Source organism: Molossus molossus, unplaced genomic scaffold, assembly GCF_014108415.1.
Source record: "Molossus molossus isolate mMolMol1 unplaced genomic scaffold, mMolMol1.p scaffold_m16_p_2, whole genome shotgun sequence".
Classification (NCBI taxonomy): domain Eukaryota; kingdom Metazoa; phylum Chordata; class Mammalia; order Chiroptera; family Molossidae; genus Molossus; species Molossus molossus.
The window spans coordinates 76,730,816-76,749,275 of NW_023425355.1; positions in this window are offsets into that span (position 1 = coordinate 76,730,816).

Here is an 18,460-nt window from a genome sequence, read left to right on the forward strand (position 1 = left end):
ATCATGTGGTTTTTATTCTTCATTTTGTTTATGTGGTGTATCACGTTTATTGATTTGCGAATATTGTACCAGCCTTGCATCCCTGGAATGAATCCCACTTGGTCATGGTGAATAATTTTTTTGATGTATTTCTGGATCCGATTTGCTAATATATTGTTCAGGATTTTGGCGTCTATGTTCATCAGGGATATTGGCCTGCAGTTTTCTTTCTTCGTAGTGTCTTTTTCTGGTTTTGGAATTAGAATTATGCTGGCCTCATAGAACGTGTTTGGAAGTCTTCCTTCTTCTTGAATTTTTGAAATAGGTTGAGGAGTTTGGGTGTTAGTTCTTTTTTGAATGTTGGTAAAGCTCCCCCGTGAAACCATCTGGGCCTGGGCTTTTGTTTGCTGGGAGAGTCTTGATTACCTCTTCAATTTCCTTAGTTGTTATTGGTCTGTTCAAGTTTTCTATCTCTTCCGGGTCTAGTTTTGGGAGACTGTGTGTTTCTAGAAATTTGTCCATTTCGCTTATATTGTCGAATTTGTTGCCATATAGTTGTTCATAGTAGTTGTTAATGATCTTTTGTATTTCCGTGATGTTGGTTGCTACTTCTCCTCTTTCATTTCTGATTTTGTGTATTTGGGTTCTCTCTCTTTGTTTCATGGTGAGTCTAGCTAAGGGTCCATCAATCTTGTTTATCTTTTTGAAAAACCAGCTCTTTGTTTCATTGATCCTTTGAATTGTTTTTTTGGTCTCTATGTCATTTATTTCTGCTCTGATCTTTACTATTTCCTTCCTTCTACTTGCTCTGGGGTTTTCTTTTTGTTTGCTTTCTAATTCTTTAGGTTGTGAGGTTAGACAGTCAATTAGAAATTTTTCTTGTTTTTTTGAGGTAGGCCTGTAGTGCTATGAACTTCCCTCTCAGAACTGCTTTCGCTGCATGCCATAGATTTTGTGTTGTTGTGTGTTCATTTTCATTGGTTTCCAGGAAGTTTTTAATTTCTTCCTTGATCTCCTCGGTGACCCATTCATTGTTTAATAACATGCGATTTAGCCTCCATGTGTTGAAATGTCTTTGCATGTTCTTGTTGCAATTGATTTCTAGTTTCATGCTATTGTGATCTGAGAAGATGCTTGATATGATTTCAATCTTCTTGAACTTGTAGAGATTTAGTTTGTGTCCTATCATGTGGTCTATCTTTGAGAATGTCCCATGTATACTTGAGAAGAATGTGTATTCTGTAGTTTTGGGGTGTAATTCTCTGTAGATATCTATTAAATCCATTTGGTCTAGTGCTTCATTTAGGGTCTCTGTTTCCTTGCTAATTTTTTGCCTAGAGGATCTATCCAGTGCTGTCAACGGGGTGTTGAAGTCCCCTGCTATAATTGTATTGTTGTCGATTTCTCCTTGGAAGTCCTCCAGAAGATTTTTAATATATTTTGGTGCTCCTATATTGGGTGCATATATGTTTATCAAGGTTATATCTTCCTGTTGGATAGATCCTTTCAATATTATGTAGTGGCCGTCTTTGTCTCTAGTTATGGTCTTCAATTTGAAATCTCTTTTATCAGATATGAGAATTGCTACCCTAGCTTTTTTTTGCTTTCCATTTGCTTGGAAAATTTTTTTTCATCCCTTCACTTTCAACCTATGTGAGTCTTTTGTTGAGAGGTGGGTCTCTTGTAAACAACATATAGATGAGTCATGCTTTCTTATCGAATCAGCTTATCTGTGTCTCTTTATGGGAGCATTCAATCCATTTACGTTTAAGGTGATTATTGATATGTACTTATTTATTGCCATTTTTGTTTAGTGTGGTTCTATTTTTCTTCCCATTTCTACTGCTAATTACAGCAGTCCTTTTAACATTTCTTGCAGTGCTGGTTTGGTGCTAATGTATTCCCTTAGCCCTTTTTTGTCTGGGAAGCTCTTTATTTGATCTTCTATTTTGAATAATAGCCTTGCTGGGCAGAGTAGTCTTGGATTCAGATTTTTGTTTTTTATGACTTTGATTACTTCATGCCATTCTCTTCTGGCCTGTAGTGTTTCTTGTGAGAAGTCAGCTGAGAGCCTTATGGGGTTCCGTTTGTAGGTAACCTGTTGCTTCTCTCTTGGTGCTTTTAGGATTCTCTCTTTGTCTTTAATTTGGGCATTTTAATTATTATATGTCTTGGTTTGGGCCTATTTGGGTTCTTCTTACTTGGGACTCTCTTTGCTTCTTGAACTTGAATGCCTTCTTCCTTCACCAAATTAGGGAAGTTTTCTCTCACTATTTTTTTGAATATATTCTCTATCCCTTCCTCATTTTCTTCTTCTTCGGGTACTCCTATGATGCGAATATTATTACGTTTCCAGTTGTCCCATAGTTCTCTTAAGCTGTCTTCCTGTTTTTTAATAGTGTTTTCCTTTTGTTTTTCTGATTGGTTGATTTCTTCTACCCTGTCTTCTAATTCACTGATCCGGTCCTCAGCTTTTTCTACTCTGCTTTTTAAACCTTCCAATGTGGTTTTCATTTCTGATATGTCGTTTTTTATCTCTTCTTGTTGGTTTTTAATTTCCAATTGGCTTATTTTCAGTGTCTCTATGTCCTTACTCATGCTGTTCAGCTTCCTCAAGATAATGGCTCTGAATTCTAGGTCTGTTAACATGCCTAATTGCTCCACATTGATCTCATCTTCGGTGGAGGTGTCTTGCTCTTTCATTTGGCTTCTGTTTCTGTGTTTCACCATTTTGGCTATCACTTTGGGCTTTGGAGCCTGTCAAGTTCTCCCTGTGGGTGTTGGTGTTCTGCTGTTTGTGGCTCCCTCTCCTGTGTTTAGATGAGTGAGGGAGGACCCACGTTGAACACCACTGTCAAGTCTTACTTTCCTGGTTAAAGTTGCCAGCCCAGGAAACGTACTGTTATCCTCTAGCTTTTTGCCTGGAGGCTAGCAGTCTAGGTTACTTGATGAGTTTTGGGTTGTCAGTTGATTGAAAAACTCTCTCTGGTGCTCAGCCAAGGGGCTTTCAGGAGGGTGGGGCAGATGCTGGTTGTTAGTGAGCCTCAATTAGCACTTCATTGGTCCACAGGGTGGGGTTGGATCTCCGAGGGAGGGGCTGCTGCCTCTCCCCAGAGCCCTGGGAAGGAGCAATGTGGCAGCTTTCCTGAGTGACTGCACTCAGCCAAAGCTCTGAGTGCCCTCCAAATCCCGAGTGTCCCCACACAGTTCCAGTCCAGTCTGCCCTCCCTCCGCCGGAGCCCAAGGTGAGTGGCTGTGGCTGTTTCAGCCTCTGTCCTGGCTGTGCTGTGGGGCCACTTGGGAGTGTACCCCGAGGGTGCCGTTTACAGCTGAGGCTGCTGCCGAGCTGCCCACCGTGTGCTCCCAGCCCCTTCTTGCGCCTTTGTAAGCCTACCGGGATGGAATCAGTGTCCCTCGTTGTATGGTCCTCCAAGCTGCTTTTCTGTTGGTTTTTCCCGTCGATTTGTCTGTGTTATAGTTATAATTCCAGTTTGGTTCTGGGAGATAGTCTGTGTAGCTCCGTTCACTCCGCCACCATTTTTCCTACCCCCATTGATTTTTAGATATAGTGGAAGGGTGGGAGAAAGGGAGGGAGAGACGGGGAATAGAGAGAGAGAGAGAGACAGAGAGACAGAGAGAGAGAGAGAGAGAAGAGAGAGAGAGAGATCAATGTGATAGAGACACATCAATCAGTTGCTTCCTGCGTGACCCTGACTGGGGCTTGAGATTGAACCTGTAACACAGGTATGTGACCTTGACTGGAATCATAGCTGAAACCCTTCATTTCATGGGCTGACCCTCTAACCATTGAGTGAAACCAGCCAGGCTGTCATTATTTCTTCAGATTCACTATTCTTTGCTCAGGTTCTTTCCTTCTGGCACACTATAATGTGGATGTTGTTATGTTTCATATTGTCCCAAAGTTCCATTAAACTATCTTTCTGCTTTTCAATTTTTCTTTCAATTATGACTCTACTTGGATGTTTCTTTCTACCTTGTCTTCTAATTCGCTGATTTGGTTCTCAGCTTCTTCCAATTTCCTATTGATTTTTTTCAGGGTATTCTTTATTTTAGTTATGTCATTCTTTTATCCACTTGATTCTTATTTTTTATTTCTACCTCCTTTTTCATGCTGCGGAAGTTCCCATTGAGTTCCTTGTAACTACCACTAAGTTTCTTGAGCATCTTTACAACCATTACTTTGAACTTTATGTCTGATAGTTTGCTGGTCTCCATTTTACTTAATTCTTTTTTCTGGAGATTTTTCGTTTTATTTAATTTGGGCACTGCCCTCCCCCCCCCATTTTAGCTGTCCTTTTGTGTTTGCTTTTTTTTTTTTCTTTTTTTGTATTAAATAGAACTGTTATGTCTGCCTGTTTTTGTGGGATGGCCTTATGTAGGAAGAGTTTTGAGGGACCCAGTGGTACAGTCTCTTTGATCTCCTAGGCTGGACACTCTAGGATTGTCCCTTGTGTGCATTGTTTAGGCACTTTTGTTGTAATTGGGACTTGATTGTTGATGTCTTGTTCATGGGTGAGATCTCCCCTCTGACTTGCTGACTGTGAGTCTCAATCCCAACCTCATTGTGCCAGCTATTAAACAGGTCCTGATAGAACAAAGCAAGACACCAGAGGACTGAACCAAAAACACTGCAAAAAGCAAATTAATCAAAACACAACAACAAGGAAAGAGGGCAAAGTAAATGAAAATATAAAGAATACTAAAAGACATGAGAGCAAAGAATGGATATAAGGATAAAAGAAGAAAAAAGAGTATGAAAGCAAAAAAATAGGCTAAAGAACTACAATAAGACTAAAAAGAAGAAGACTGGAGAAATGGCTGTGGAGTGAATGGAGCTACACAGACCATCTCCCAGAACCAAACTGGATTTACAACGAAAATAAAGGCAGATCTGCAGGAAGGGGCAACTGAAAGACACCTTGGAGGACCACATAACCAGGGACACTGACTCAATCCTGGTAGGCTTACAAGGATGCGAGACGGGGCCGGGAGCCCATGATCTGCAGCGGCCTGGGTGGAGACCTGGGGGCTCGGTGGGAAGGTGCTGCTGCTGCCTCAGCTGTGACCCCACCAGAGTCCTACGAACTCTGCTGCCTGCTAAGCCCTCAGCTGGTGCCGCACAGACTGGCATGGACTGGCTGGGACCAGGGGACTTGGCGGGACGCTGCTACCAAGGTTGAGTCCCGCAAACTCTGCATGCTAAGCCCTCAGCTGGTGCCGCACGGACTTGCAGGGACCAGGGGACTCTGCTGGAAGCTGCTGACACCTCAGGAGTGTCCCGCTGGCGCGGCTCAGTCCTGGGGTTTCTGCTGAGTGCAATGCCCTTGGCTGGAGCCACAGGTATGGCCACACTTGGCTGGAAGCAATGCCCTCAGGTGAAATGTCCTAGGCGGCTCCATGATGCAGAGGCTAGACAGAGGCTAAATTAGCAGTACCCACTCACCTTGGGATCCAGCAGAGGGAAGGCAGACTGGACTGGAACTGTGTGGGGACACTCGGGTTTTGGAGGGTTCTAAGAGCTTTCGCTGAGTGTCACCACTCAAGACTGTGGTCATATTACGCCTTCCAAGGGCCCTTGGGAGAGGAGGCGGCCCCTCCCACAGAGATTCAACCCCACCTGGTGGCCATTGAAATGCTAATTGAGGCCCATTAACAACCTGCAACTGCCCCACCCTTGGGAAATCCTCTTGCACTGAGCACCTGAGGGAGATTTTCAGGAAACTCAGAAACCAAGGGTCTTCAGGTGACCTCTACTAATAGCCTCCAGGCAAAAAAAGATAGAGGATAACTACCATTCCCTGGGCTAGCAACACTAACCAGAAAAGCTAACACTTGATGGTGGTGTTTAAAGTGGGTCCTCCCTGGCTCATTCAAACCCAGGAGAGGGAGCCACAAACAGCAGAACACCGACAGCCACAGGGAAAATTTGGCAGAATCCAAAGCCCACTGTGATAGCCAAAATGGTGAAAAAACAGAAAGAAAAACCAAATGAAAGAACAAGAGACCTCTACCGAAGATGAGATAAATGAGGTGCAGTTAAGCAAGTTAACAGAACTAGAATTTACGGCCATGATGTTGAGGAAGCTCAACAGCATGTGTAAGGATATGAGCACCATGAGTAAAGACATAGAAATGTTGAAAATCAACCAGTTGGAAATTAAAAACCAACAGGAAGAAATGAAGAATGACATATCAGAAATGGAAAACACATTGGAAAGTCTAAAAAGTAGAGTAGTGGAACCTGTGGACTGGATCAGTGAATTAGAGACAGGCTAGAAGAAATCAACCAATCAGAAAACCAAAAGGAAAAAAAAGATTAAAAAACAGGAAGACAGCTTAAGAGAATTGTGGGACAACTGGTTATGGAATAATATTCGCATCATAGGAGTCCTTGAAGAAGAAGAAAATAAGCAAGGGTTAGAGAATATATTCAAAGAAATAGTGACAGAAAACTTCCCTAATTTGGTGAAAAAGAAGGCATTCAAGTTCAAGAAGCACAGAGAGCCCCAAGTAAGCAGAACCCAAACAGGCCCACACCAAGACACATAGTAATCATACTGCCAAAAATTAAAGACAAAGAGAGAATCCTAAAAGCAGCAAGAGATAAGCAACAGGTTTCCTACAAAGTAAACCCCAGAAGGCTCTCAGCTCACTTATCACAAGAAACACTACAGGCCAGAAGGGAATGGCATGAAGTAATCAAGGTCATAAAAAACAAGGATCTGAATCCAAGACTACTCTGCCCAGCAAGGCTATCATTCAAAATAGAAGGTCAAATGAAGAGCTTCCCAGATAAAAAAGGCTAAGGGAATACATTAGCACCAAACCAGCACTGCAAGAAATGTTAAAAGCACTGCTGTAATTACCAGGAGAAATGGGAATATAAATAGAGCAACACTGAACAAAAATGGCAATAAATAAGTGCATATCAGTAATCACCTTAAATGTAAATGGACTGAATGCTCCCATAAAAAGACACAGAGTAGCTGATTGGATAAGAAAGGATGACTGATCTATATGTTGTTTACAACAGACCCATCTCACAACAATAGACACACATAGATTGAAAGTGAAGGGATGAAAAAAAATCTTTCAAGCAAACAGAAAACTAAAAAAAGCTGGGGTAGCAATACTCTTATCTGATAAAATATATTGCAGAATGAAAGACATAATTAGAGACAAAGAAGGCCACTACATAATATTGAAAGAATCTTTCCAACAGGAAGATATAACCTTAATAAACATATATGCACCCAACATAGGAGCACCAAAATATATTTAAAAACTTCTGGAGGACTTTAAAAGAGAAATCGACAGCAATACAATCATAACTGTAGACTTCAACACCCCGCTGACATCACTGGATAGATACTCTATACAAAAAATTAGCAAGGAAACTGAGACTCTAATGAAGCACTAGACCAAATGGATTTAATAGATATCTACAGAGAACTACACCCCAAAACTACAGAATTCACATTCTTCTCAAGTTCACATGGGACATTCTCAAAGATAGAGCATATGTTAGGGCAAAAACTAAGTCCCTACAAGATCAAAAAGACTGAAATCATATCAAGCATCTTCTCAGATCACAATGGCATGAAACTAGAAATCAATTTCAAGAAGAACATACAAAGACATTTGACACATGGAAGCTAAATAGCATGTTATTAAATAATTAATGGGTCACCAGGGAGATGAAGGAAGAAATCAAAAACTTCCTGGAAACCAATGAAAATGAACACACAACAACACAAAATCTATGGGATGCAGTGACAGCAGTTCTGAGAGGGAAGTTCATAGCACCACAAGCGTACCTCAAAAAGAAGAAAAATCTCTAATAGACTATCTAACCTCACAACTTAAAGAACTAGAGAGCAAACAAAAAGAAAACCCCAGAGCAAGTAGAAGGAAGGAAATAGTAAAGATCAGATCAGAAATAAATGACATAGAGACCAAAAAAACAAAAAAAAACAAAAAACAATTAACAGGAACAATAAAACAGAGAGCTGGTTTTCCAAAAAGATAGACAAGATTGATGGACCCTTTGCTAGACTCACCAAGAAACAGAAGAGAGAGAACCCAAATACACAAAATCAGAAATGAAAGTGAAGAGATAACAACTGACATCACAGATATACAATAGATCGTTAACAACTACTGTGAACAATTATATGGCAAAAAATTCGACAATCGAAGCAAAATGGACAAATTTCTAGAAACACATAGTCTCCCAAAACTGGATCAGGAAGAGATAGAAAACTTGAACAGACCAATAAAAACAGAAGAAATTGCAGATGTAATCAAGACTCTCTCAGGAAACAAAATCCCAGGCCTGGAATGCTTCACAGGGGAGTTTTCCTGAACATTCAAAGAAGAATTAATACCCATTCTCTTGAAACTATTTCAAAAAATTCAAGAAGAAGGAAGACTTCCAAACTCGTTTTATGAAGCCAGCATAATTCTAATTCCAAAACCAGAAAAAGACACAACAAAGAAAGAAAACTAGAGGCCAATATCCCTGATGAACATAGATGCCAAAATCCTGAACAAAATACTAGCAAATCGGATCCAGCAATACTCCAAAAAAAATATCCAACATGACCAAGTGGGATTCATTCCAGGGATGCAAGGCTGGTACAATATTTGCAAATCCATAAATGTGATACACCACATAAATAAAATGAATACTAAAAACCACATGATAATATCAATAGATGCTGAAAAATCCTTCGACAAAATCCAGCATCCATTTCTGATAAAAACTCTCAGTAGTGTGGGAATAGAGGAATCACATCTAGACATAATAAAGGCCATATATGGAAGACCTACAGCCAACATTATACTCAATGGGCAAAAACTAAAAGCACCTCCGTTAAGAACAAGAACAAGGCAAGGATGCCCACTTTCACCACTCTTATTTAACATAGTACTGGAAATTTTTGCCTCAGCAATCAAACAGGAAGAAAAAATATAAGGGATGCAAATTAGAAAGGAGGAAGTGAAATTGTCATTATTTGCAGATGACATGATACTATACATAGAAAACCCCAAAGACTCCATCAAAAGTTTACTAGACTTAATAAATGAACTTGGCAAAGTAGCAGGATACAAAATTAACGTCAAGAAATCGATGGCATTCTTATATACCAATGATGAACTCACAGAAAGATAAACTAAGAAAACAATTCCATTTACCATTGTGGCAAAAAATTAAGATACCTAGAAATAAACTTAACCAAAGAAATAAAGGACCTATTCACAGAAAACTACAGGTCATTGAAAAAAGTAATAGAGGAAGATATAAAAAAGTGGAAGCACATAACCTGTTCATGGATAGGGAGAATTAACATCATTAAAATGTCCATATTACCAAAAGCAATCTATAGATTCAATGCAATGCCCATCAAAATACCAACGGCATACTTCACAGAATTATAACAATTACTTCAAAAGTTCATATGGAACCAAAAAAGGCCTCGAATAGTCACAGCAATCTTGAAAAGGATGAACAAAGTTGGAGGGATCACAATACCCGATTTCAGATTATACTACAAAGCCACTGTCATCAAAACAGCCTGGTAGTGGCACAAGAACAGGCATATAGACCAGTGGAACAGAACAGCGAACCCAGAAATAGACCCAAGGCAATAAGCTCAATTAATATTTGACAAAGTTGGCAAGAGCATACAGTGGAGTAACGACAGTCTCTTTAATAAATGGTGCTGGGAAAATTGGACAGCTACTTTCAGAAAAATGAAACTAGACCATCAACTTACACCCTACACGAGAATAAACTAAAATGGATAAAAGACTTAAATATAACTCATGAATCCATAAAAATCCCAGAAGAGACTGTAGGCAACAAAATTTCAGACATCATACGCAGCAGAATTTTTACTGACATATCACCTAAGGCAATAGAAACAAAGGAGAAAATGAACACATGCAACTACATCAAACTCAAAAGCTTCTGCACAGCGAAAGATACAATCATCAAAACGCAAAGGCTACCCACTGTATGGGAGAGCATAATTGCCAATGGTATATCAGATAAGGGGTTAATTTCCAATACATATAGAGTGCTGATACAACTCCATAAAAGGAAGACAAAGAATCCAATTAAAAAATGGGCAGAGGACTAAAGAGACACCTCTCCAAACAGGACATATAAATGGCTAAAAACATATGAAGAAATGCTCATCATCACTAATCATCAGAGAGATGCAAATTAAAACAAGACTGAGGTATCACCTCACACCTATCAGAATGGCCGCCATCAACAAATCATCAAACAACAAGTGTTGGCAAGGGTGTGGAAAAAAGGGGACTCTAGTGCACTGCTGGTGGGAATGCAGAGTGGAGCAGCCACTATGGAAAACAATATGGTGTTACCTCAAAAAATTAAAAATTGAAGTTTCATTTGACCCAGTGATTCCACTTCTAGGAATATATCCTAAGAAGCCTAAAACACCAATCAGAAAGAATGTATGTACCCCCATGTTTGTAGCAGCACTATTTACAATCGCTAAGATCTGGAAAAGGCCCAAGTGTCCATTAGTAGATGAATGGATAAAAAAGCAGTGGTACATATACACAATGGAGTACTACACAACTGTAAGAAAGAAGGATCTCTTATCCTTTGAGACTACATGGAGGGACCTTGAAAGTATCATCCTAAGTGAAACAAGCCAAACAGTGAAAGACAAGTTTCATATGATCTCACTAATTTGTGAAATATAATAAACATAACAGTCTGAGGAATGGGGTAGTCCCAGAGATGTGGAAGTGGGGTACAGACTGACAATCCCCAAAAGAGGGGTGTGGTGGGGGAGAGATAAACCACAGAACTTATATGCATGTATGCATGAACAGTGGACATAGAGAACAAACTGGGGAAAGGGCAGGGAGGGAGGGTAGGGGGGAATCAGTAGAGGAAAAAGGTGAAACATCTGTAACAAAAATTAATAAAAAAAAGACTAAAAGAAAAAGAAAAGCAGCACAAATTAATAACAACAATAATAATAATTTAAAAGTAATAATAATGGATGTATTAAAATATAATTAGGAAAAGTAAAACAGGGAAAGAAAAAAGGAGAGTAAAATAAAGTAAGAAAAATTAATAGTAACAATAAAAAGAAAAGAGAAAGAGACAAAATGTGAATAGAATAAAATTAAATAGAGAAATGAGGAATACATAAAAAAAGAAGGAAGAACCAAGAGGATATAAAGAAAAATACAATAGCAACAAAAAACAAACAAAAAACAAAATCACACACACACACACACACACACACACACACACAAACATAACATATACACACACGTTTGGGTCTGCTATTTATGGATCTTGCTGGATTTAATTTTAATGTTGTTGAATATAGTCTCTTGGTATGTCTAATTTTCACCTCCTGGTTGCTTCTCTAGTGCAGGCCAATGTGAGTCAATGTTCTTTCCTATCAATAGGTAAGCTGACTGAGGTCTCATAGGTTGGAGCCCCAAGAAGTTTGGTGGGTGGGGCCTCTTTATCCCAGGTGCTATAGGTTTTTCTCTGGTCTTGTACCTTGAGTGTCCCTGTTCTGAGCTTTTCCCCTTCCCTCATGGAACTGGTCTTTGCTGGAATATCCTGGTCTTGGACAGAATTTTTTTTTTTATCAGACTTGTGTTGGGGGTGGTGCCAGTAACTTGTAGGAGGGGGGTGGGTATTTTCCTTCCAATGTCTCAGCTATGCCTGGCTTGCTAGAACCTCTTCATTGCCACATGCAGGGGCAGAAATTTCCAGCTCCAAGCTGTTTCTTCTTTCCTCAGTTCACTGTAAGGCAGGTCAGAAGCAACTGTTCTGCAGCTCAAGGTAAACTTTCCATGCTGGATAATGGCTGGGTGTTAGTTCTACTCCATTTTTGAATTTCAGCCCCAGGCTTCTGTCTCTGCATCCACTTTACATCTCCACAGCCAGCACCCTCTGGTGCACCACTCTCTGTCCCAGGCACTATTGTCTCACCCACAGAACTGTAGCCTCTTCAGTCTCCTCTGGTTCTCAGATCAAGCAGCTCATGGCCTGGGAAGGCTATAGCACCCATCCAAGCCTTCAGTGCAGCTTCTGCTCCTACCCTCTGGTGGTGGGGCCATGCAACTTGGATCTAGGGTGGCAGTACAGCCCCATGCCAACATTGGGAATGGCAGTAGTGGGTAAGTCCACAGCAGGGCCATGGCAGGAGTCTAAGGTGGATCACACTCGTGGAGGATGCAAGTGTCCAGGCCAGGATGCTGATGTGTCCAGTTGACAGCGAGGCTGGGCAGAGAGCCACAGCTGTTCCCCACAGCCTCCTTTCAAGGCGGACCTTTTATTTTCATTTATTTATTTATTTATTTATTTATTTTTCTCTAACATATTAAAAAATTTTTAAACTTATCTTTATTGTTGAATGTATTATAGATGTCCCCAATTGACCTCCCTTCTCCCTAATCCTGCCCTCCTCCTGCCTTTCCCATACTATTTTTTGTGTCCATTGGTTATACATATATGCATAGAAGTCCTTTGGTTTATCACTTGTCAACCTCCCTCCTCCCTTCACTTTGAGGTTCATCAGTCTAACAATCAATTTGTACTTCTTAATTCCTTCATTTTTTTTCTTACCTATCCTCCCAGTCCCCTCTCATTTGGCATGCAACAAAAATATCTCTGTATCTATGAATCTGGTTCTTTTCTGCTTGCTCATTTTGTTTGTAGCTTTAATTATTGATAGACATGTATTTATTGCCACTTTATTTTTCATATTTTTGTTCTTTTTCTCCTTTAAGAAGACCCTTCAACATTTCATATAATACTGGTTTGGTGGTGATGAACTCCTTTAGCTTTTTCTTGTCTGGGAAACTCTTTATATGTCCATCGATTCTAAATAATAGGAGCCTAGATTGCTGTTGCAGAATAGAGTAATCTTGGTTGTAGGTCATTACTTTTAATCACTTTAAATATCTGTTGACACTCCTTTCTGGCCTGCAAAATTTCTTTTGAGAAATCAGCTGAGAGTCTTATGAGAGCTCCTGTGTAGTTACCAAATTGTTTTTCTCTTGCTGCTTTTAAGATTCTCTCTTTGTCTTTGACCTTTGGCATTTTGATGATTATATGTCTTGGTATGGACCTCTTTGGGTTCATCTTGCTTGAAACTCTGTGTGTTTCCTGGACTTGTATGTCTTTTTCCTTCACCAAATTAGGGAAGTTTTTTGTCATTATTTTTTTAAAGTAGGTTTTCAATTTCTTGTTCTTTCTCTTCTCCTTCTGGCACCCCCATGATGCAAATGTTGGTATGCTTGAAGTTGTCCTAAAGGCTCCTTACACTGTCCTCATTGTTTTGGATTCTTTTTTCTTTTTTGCTCTTCTCATTGGGTGTTTTTTATTTTCTTATATTCCAGTTTGATGGTTTTCTTCTTTGTCTTCATCTACTCTACTATTGATTTATTGTAAATTATGTTTTATTTCAGTTAGTAAATTCTTAATTTCTGAATGGTCCTTTTTTATGTTGTTGATGTTCTCACTAAGTTCCTTGGAGTTCTCCTTAAGTTCCTTGACAGTCTCACTACATTTCTTGAAGGTCTAATTAAGTTCCTTGAGCATCCTCATAACCAGTGTCTTGAACTCCGCATGTGATTGATTGCTTATCTCCATTTTGTTTAGTTCTTTTCTTGGAATTTTGTTCTGTTCTTTCACTTGGGACATGTTTCTTTGTCTCCTCATTTTGGCTACTTCCCCATGTTTTTTTTCTATGTATTAAGTATAGTTGCTATGTCTCCTAGACTTTGTAGGGTGGCCTATTGTTGTAGGTGTCCTGTAGGGTCCAGTGGCACCCCAGCTGGGCCCTCGAGGTGCATCCTTTGTGTGGACTGTACACCCTTCTTTTGTAATTGAGCCTAGATTGCTGTTGGCATGTCAATGGGAAGGATTTACTCAGGCTGATCAGCTGCAAGGAAGGACTGGTTATGCCCACTGACTACTAGCCTCTGATTCCCTTGGAGGATCAGTGGTATAGGAGCCCAATACACAGAGCAAGATTTACTTCAGCAAGACTCTGGTTCCTACTGAGTCTACTCATGGAGTGTGTCACTTGTGGAGGTGGTTGTGTGGTGGTGCTTTGATGTGGTCTGAATCTGTCCACTGGGTGTGTGCTGGCTCTGGGGCAAGGTCAGCCTCTGCATGTGTTCTACCTGGGACAACCAGGCATAAGCTACAGAATGATCTGTCAATGGCTGCTTCTTGTGCCAGGCTTGGAGGTGTCCAGGCAAAGCCAAGTTGTGAATCAAGGCTAACCACTTCTAGTGCAAGGCCTGGGGCCACTTAACAAGAGGTATGGGGCTCACTGAGACCAGATGCTTCTTGTTTGAGAGGTTTTAGAAAACTTTGAGGCAGGATCCAAGACAGGCCAATCCTATGGTAAAGCCATTGGAAACAGCTTGGGTGGGCCTAAGGTTGGGCGGGTAGAGCCTCAGGGAATCACCAGGACAAGGCAAACAGTTTGATCCATGTTGCTGGAGTCCAAGATATGGCTGCTGTCTGTTTCTCCAGGGAAGGGCTCACTAAAGGAATAATGACCTCCCACAGTAAGTCTATCTGGGAGAAAGCTGCCCCTCCAACTCTTGCCCCAATGCACAACGATTCAGTTCTTCCCCATATGTCTCTGGTGATTCTCAGGTTGCCTCCCCTTTGTGCTGGAGCTCAGAGGGAACAAGTCTGAGTATGTCCAAGTAAGTTTGCTCCTCAGGGAGGACCTTCACAGCTGAGGTATCCCCCTGATTTTTATTCACCACATGTGGGTGTGGGACGAGCCTGTCTGCACCTTCACCCCTCCTACCAGTGTCAATGTGGCCTTTTTTTTTTTTTAAATTTTGTAGGTGTAGAACTTCTATTCAGCTTAATGTCAGGTGGTTCTGAATGATGGTTGTGTTGTAGTATAGTTGTAATTTTGATGTGGTTGTGGGAGGAGGCGATACTGCTTTTACCTACCCCATCATCTTGACCAAAAGTTTCTCAAGGTGGACCTTTTAAATCCTCAAAGATAGCATGATTTCCAAGCCAGAGCTTCGAGAAAGTGTAAGCATACTGGCTGTGTCAGCCACCCATAGCTCATCCACCAGGAAAGTCCAAACTGTCTGCCCCCAAGTTCCCACACGATTGGACTGGCCCTCACACACTCACACACCCACGCACACTCACAAACTTACCCTCTCACTCTCTCACTCCAGTCCTGCCACCCACCATGTTGAAAAGCTGGGCCTCTTTTCACCTCATTCTCTCTTTGTCTTTTTATTTACCTTAGTATACAGAGTGAGTCAAAGGTAGGATTACCTTTGTTTAGTATGTGAAACACAGAGTATTTTCTTGTATTATTTTTAAGTATTGCATTATTTTCCATACAAACAACTGTAAGCCTACTTTTGCCCCACCCTGTATTTAAAGAATATAGGCCAGTCATTTGTACATTGTCTCTAAATCTGGATTTTTATGCTTTTTCAAATGGTCAGATCAACATAAATAACAAAAGTGGGACTGTGTCCTTCTCAGTTTGTCATATCAGAAGGTACATGATATCAGTTGTGTCAATATTGTTGCTGTCAGCTTTGATCACTTGGTTTAGGTGAGTCATTGTCTTAATATTTGTGTCCACCCTCTTCCCAAATTCATATGTTGAAATCCTAACCTCTGAAATGATGGTATTAGTAAGTTTGGGGGCCTTTGGGAGATAATTAGGTCATAAATGTGGATCCCCCATGATTGGGCTTAATGCTCTTATAAAAAAAGACCCCAGAGAGCTTCCTTGCCCCTTCTGTCATGTGAGCTTACAGTGAGAAGGCCAAGTATGAGGAAGCAGAAGCTCTCCAGAAACAAAATCTGCCAGAGTCATAATCTTATACTTCCCAGCCTCCAGAATTGTGAGAAATAAATATTTATTTTTTATAAGCCACGATGCCTACAATATTTTCTTATATCAGCCCAAAGTCCCCACACAATTGGACTGACCCTCACACATGCTTACTCACCCACACATGTTCACACACTCAACCTCTTACTCCCTCACTCTGGTCCTGCCTTCACCATGTTGAAAAGATAGGTAGTAGCCACCAGATTATTCTGCTGTAAAGTTAATATTTTTTCTTTGTAATTGATCAATAATTGTGGGTAACTATTTTGATATTTACATGAATGCTTTTACCCTTATAACACTTTAACTCATGAGTTCTACCATCCACTGATGATTTTCTAACTCCATCATTCCTTCTAGATTTATTAGTTTACATTTTACTCTAAGGAAGAACCTTTCTTCTCACCCAATAATGAACTACATTGTTAGTTAATATGAGTATAGACTCATGGATTCTTATTTTATTTAGTGCACTATATTGTATTACTATCATTATTTATTTTGATGAAATAATTATTTTACATGTTTGCCATAATGAACCCACTGGCTTCTGTGTTCTTCTGAGATGGCCCCATGATTCTCTGACATGTCTTCACTTTCTGACACCAGAAGATGCTAAGGCGAAAAGAATGTTGCTTTTTTTTTTTAAAACAAATATTGTATATCTAGTTGTCTTTTAAACAATGTGTATATATATATTTCTAATAAAAATAAAACTAATTTAAAAAATATATTCCTTGTCCAAATCAGTTAATCAGTTGCAGTAGTTTTATGAACCTCATGTTGTCATGGAGGCCATAGGACAGGCCTTGGCATCTATAAAAGCTCATTGCCTTTGTTGTAGGGAGGGGACATAGATTATTAAAAAATAGTCACTGCTTTTATAGCATTTAATATTTCCAAAATAAATTGATAAAAGATGTTCAGAAAAAGTAAAAAAAAAAAAAAAAAAAAAATGGCGGTGGGCAGGACCGGAGGGAGGGTGAGTGCATAAGAAAGTGAGCTAGTGTGTGAGAGTGAGTGAGTGGACATGAAGGTGGATGACCAAACTTGTGCAGTGCAGAGATGCAGACCAGAAGGTTCCTGTGCTGTGGGTGGGGAGCAACCAGCTACCATGGTAAGCGGCTCTTCAGTGCACTTCTTCCTGTGCTGCAGGGAGGTCCCACCATTTTGGAAGATCCTAGGTCTACCCTGGAAGGAGGAAGTGGGAGCAGCTAGGGCAAAGCAACCTGAGCCCACCAGTGCACCTGGCACCATCAGACCAGTGGGGCCTGCTGTGTTAACACAGACCAGTGCACAATATCGGAGATATCAAGGTACCTTCTGTGGAAACTGCAAATGTCTGGGAGCCCAGTACCATCCTCCACAGTAGCAGCCCTATCAGAGTCAAGATATACCCCCAGCAACAGAGGCTCAAGAGAAGACATCCATCCCCAAGTGAGAGAAGCACAGATCAGCAGCTGAGACTCATTACCAAAAACTACAGCAAAGGCTGAATAGGACCTGATTCCCACTGGGCAGCAGTGCTCCCCAGTATCCAGATGTAGAACCTGGGTCTCCATAGGGGCCTATGCAACCCAGCTGCCCACAAAAGTGTTGGGGAGCCGATGCTCCACAGGGACCTGTGTGACCCAGCTGCTCACAAGATAGGCATGAAACTGGGTCTCCAGAGGAGACTGTGTGATCCAGCTCCTCACAGGATCAGCAGGAAGTGGGAGCTCCTACGGGGCCTGCACAACCCAGCTGCTCACAAGATTGGTGGGGAGCTGGGCCTCCAGAGGGGCCTGTGTAACCTAGCTGCCCACAGTGTGGGCAGGGAGTGCGGCTCAAGCAGGGCCTGAGCAATACAGCTAGAGGTGGCACCAGCAATCAGCAGGGAACACAACTTCAGAGAAGTCCATGAGATCCAGCTGCAGCATCGACCAGGACACACCTATACCAACCCCCAGTAGTCAATCCTTCAGGATCCACAGCAGGCAAGAGGCAACATGTAACAGAACAGCCTGGGAGGCACAGCAGCCTTATTTGATATACAGTGAGCTGCCTACTAATCCAAACATTACTCACTGGGTCTAGAGCTACCAGATGGCTAAAATAAAGAGACAAAGAAACAACACCCAAAGGAAAAAAAAAAAGAGGAATCACAAGAAAAGGAACTACAGGGAGTGGAATAAACCAACTTGTTAGATAAATAATTCAAAGCAATAATTTTAAGGGTGCTCAAACAATTTGGTGAGAACTACGAGCTACCTAATAAGAATTATGAAGAGCTCACTGGGAACTACTTCAGCTTAACGAAAGAGGTAAAAGCTATGCATAAACATGTAGAAGCTATGCATAAAACATAAAAGAAAATAAAGAACGACATAACTGTTATGAAAAATACCTTAGAAGGGTTCAAGAGTAGATTAGAAGAAGCTGAAGACCAAATCAGCAACTTAGAAGACAAGGTAGAGAATAACACCCCAATAGAACAGCAAATGTAAAAAAAAGGTTTAAAAAAACAGAAGGACAGTACAAAACATAACATTTGCATTATAGGGGTA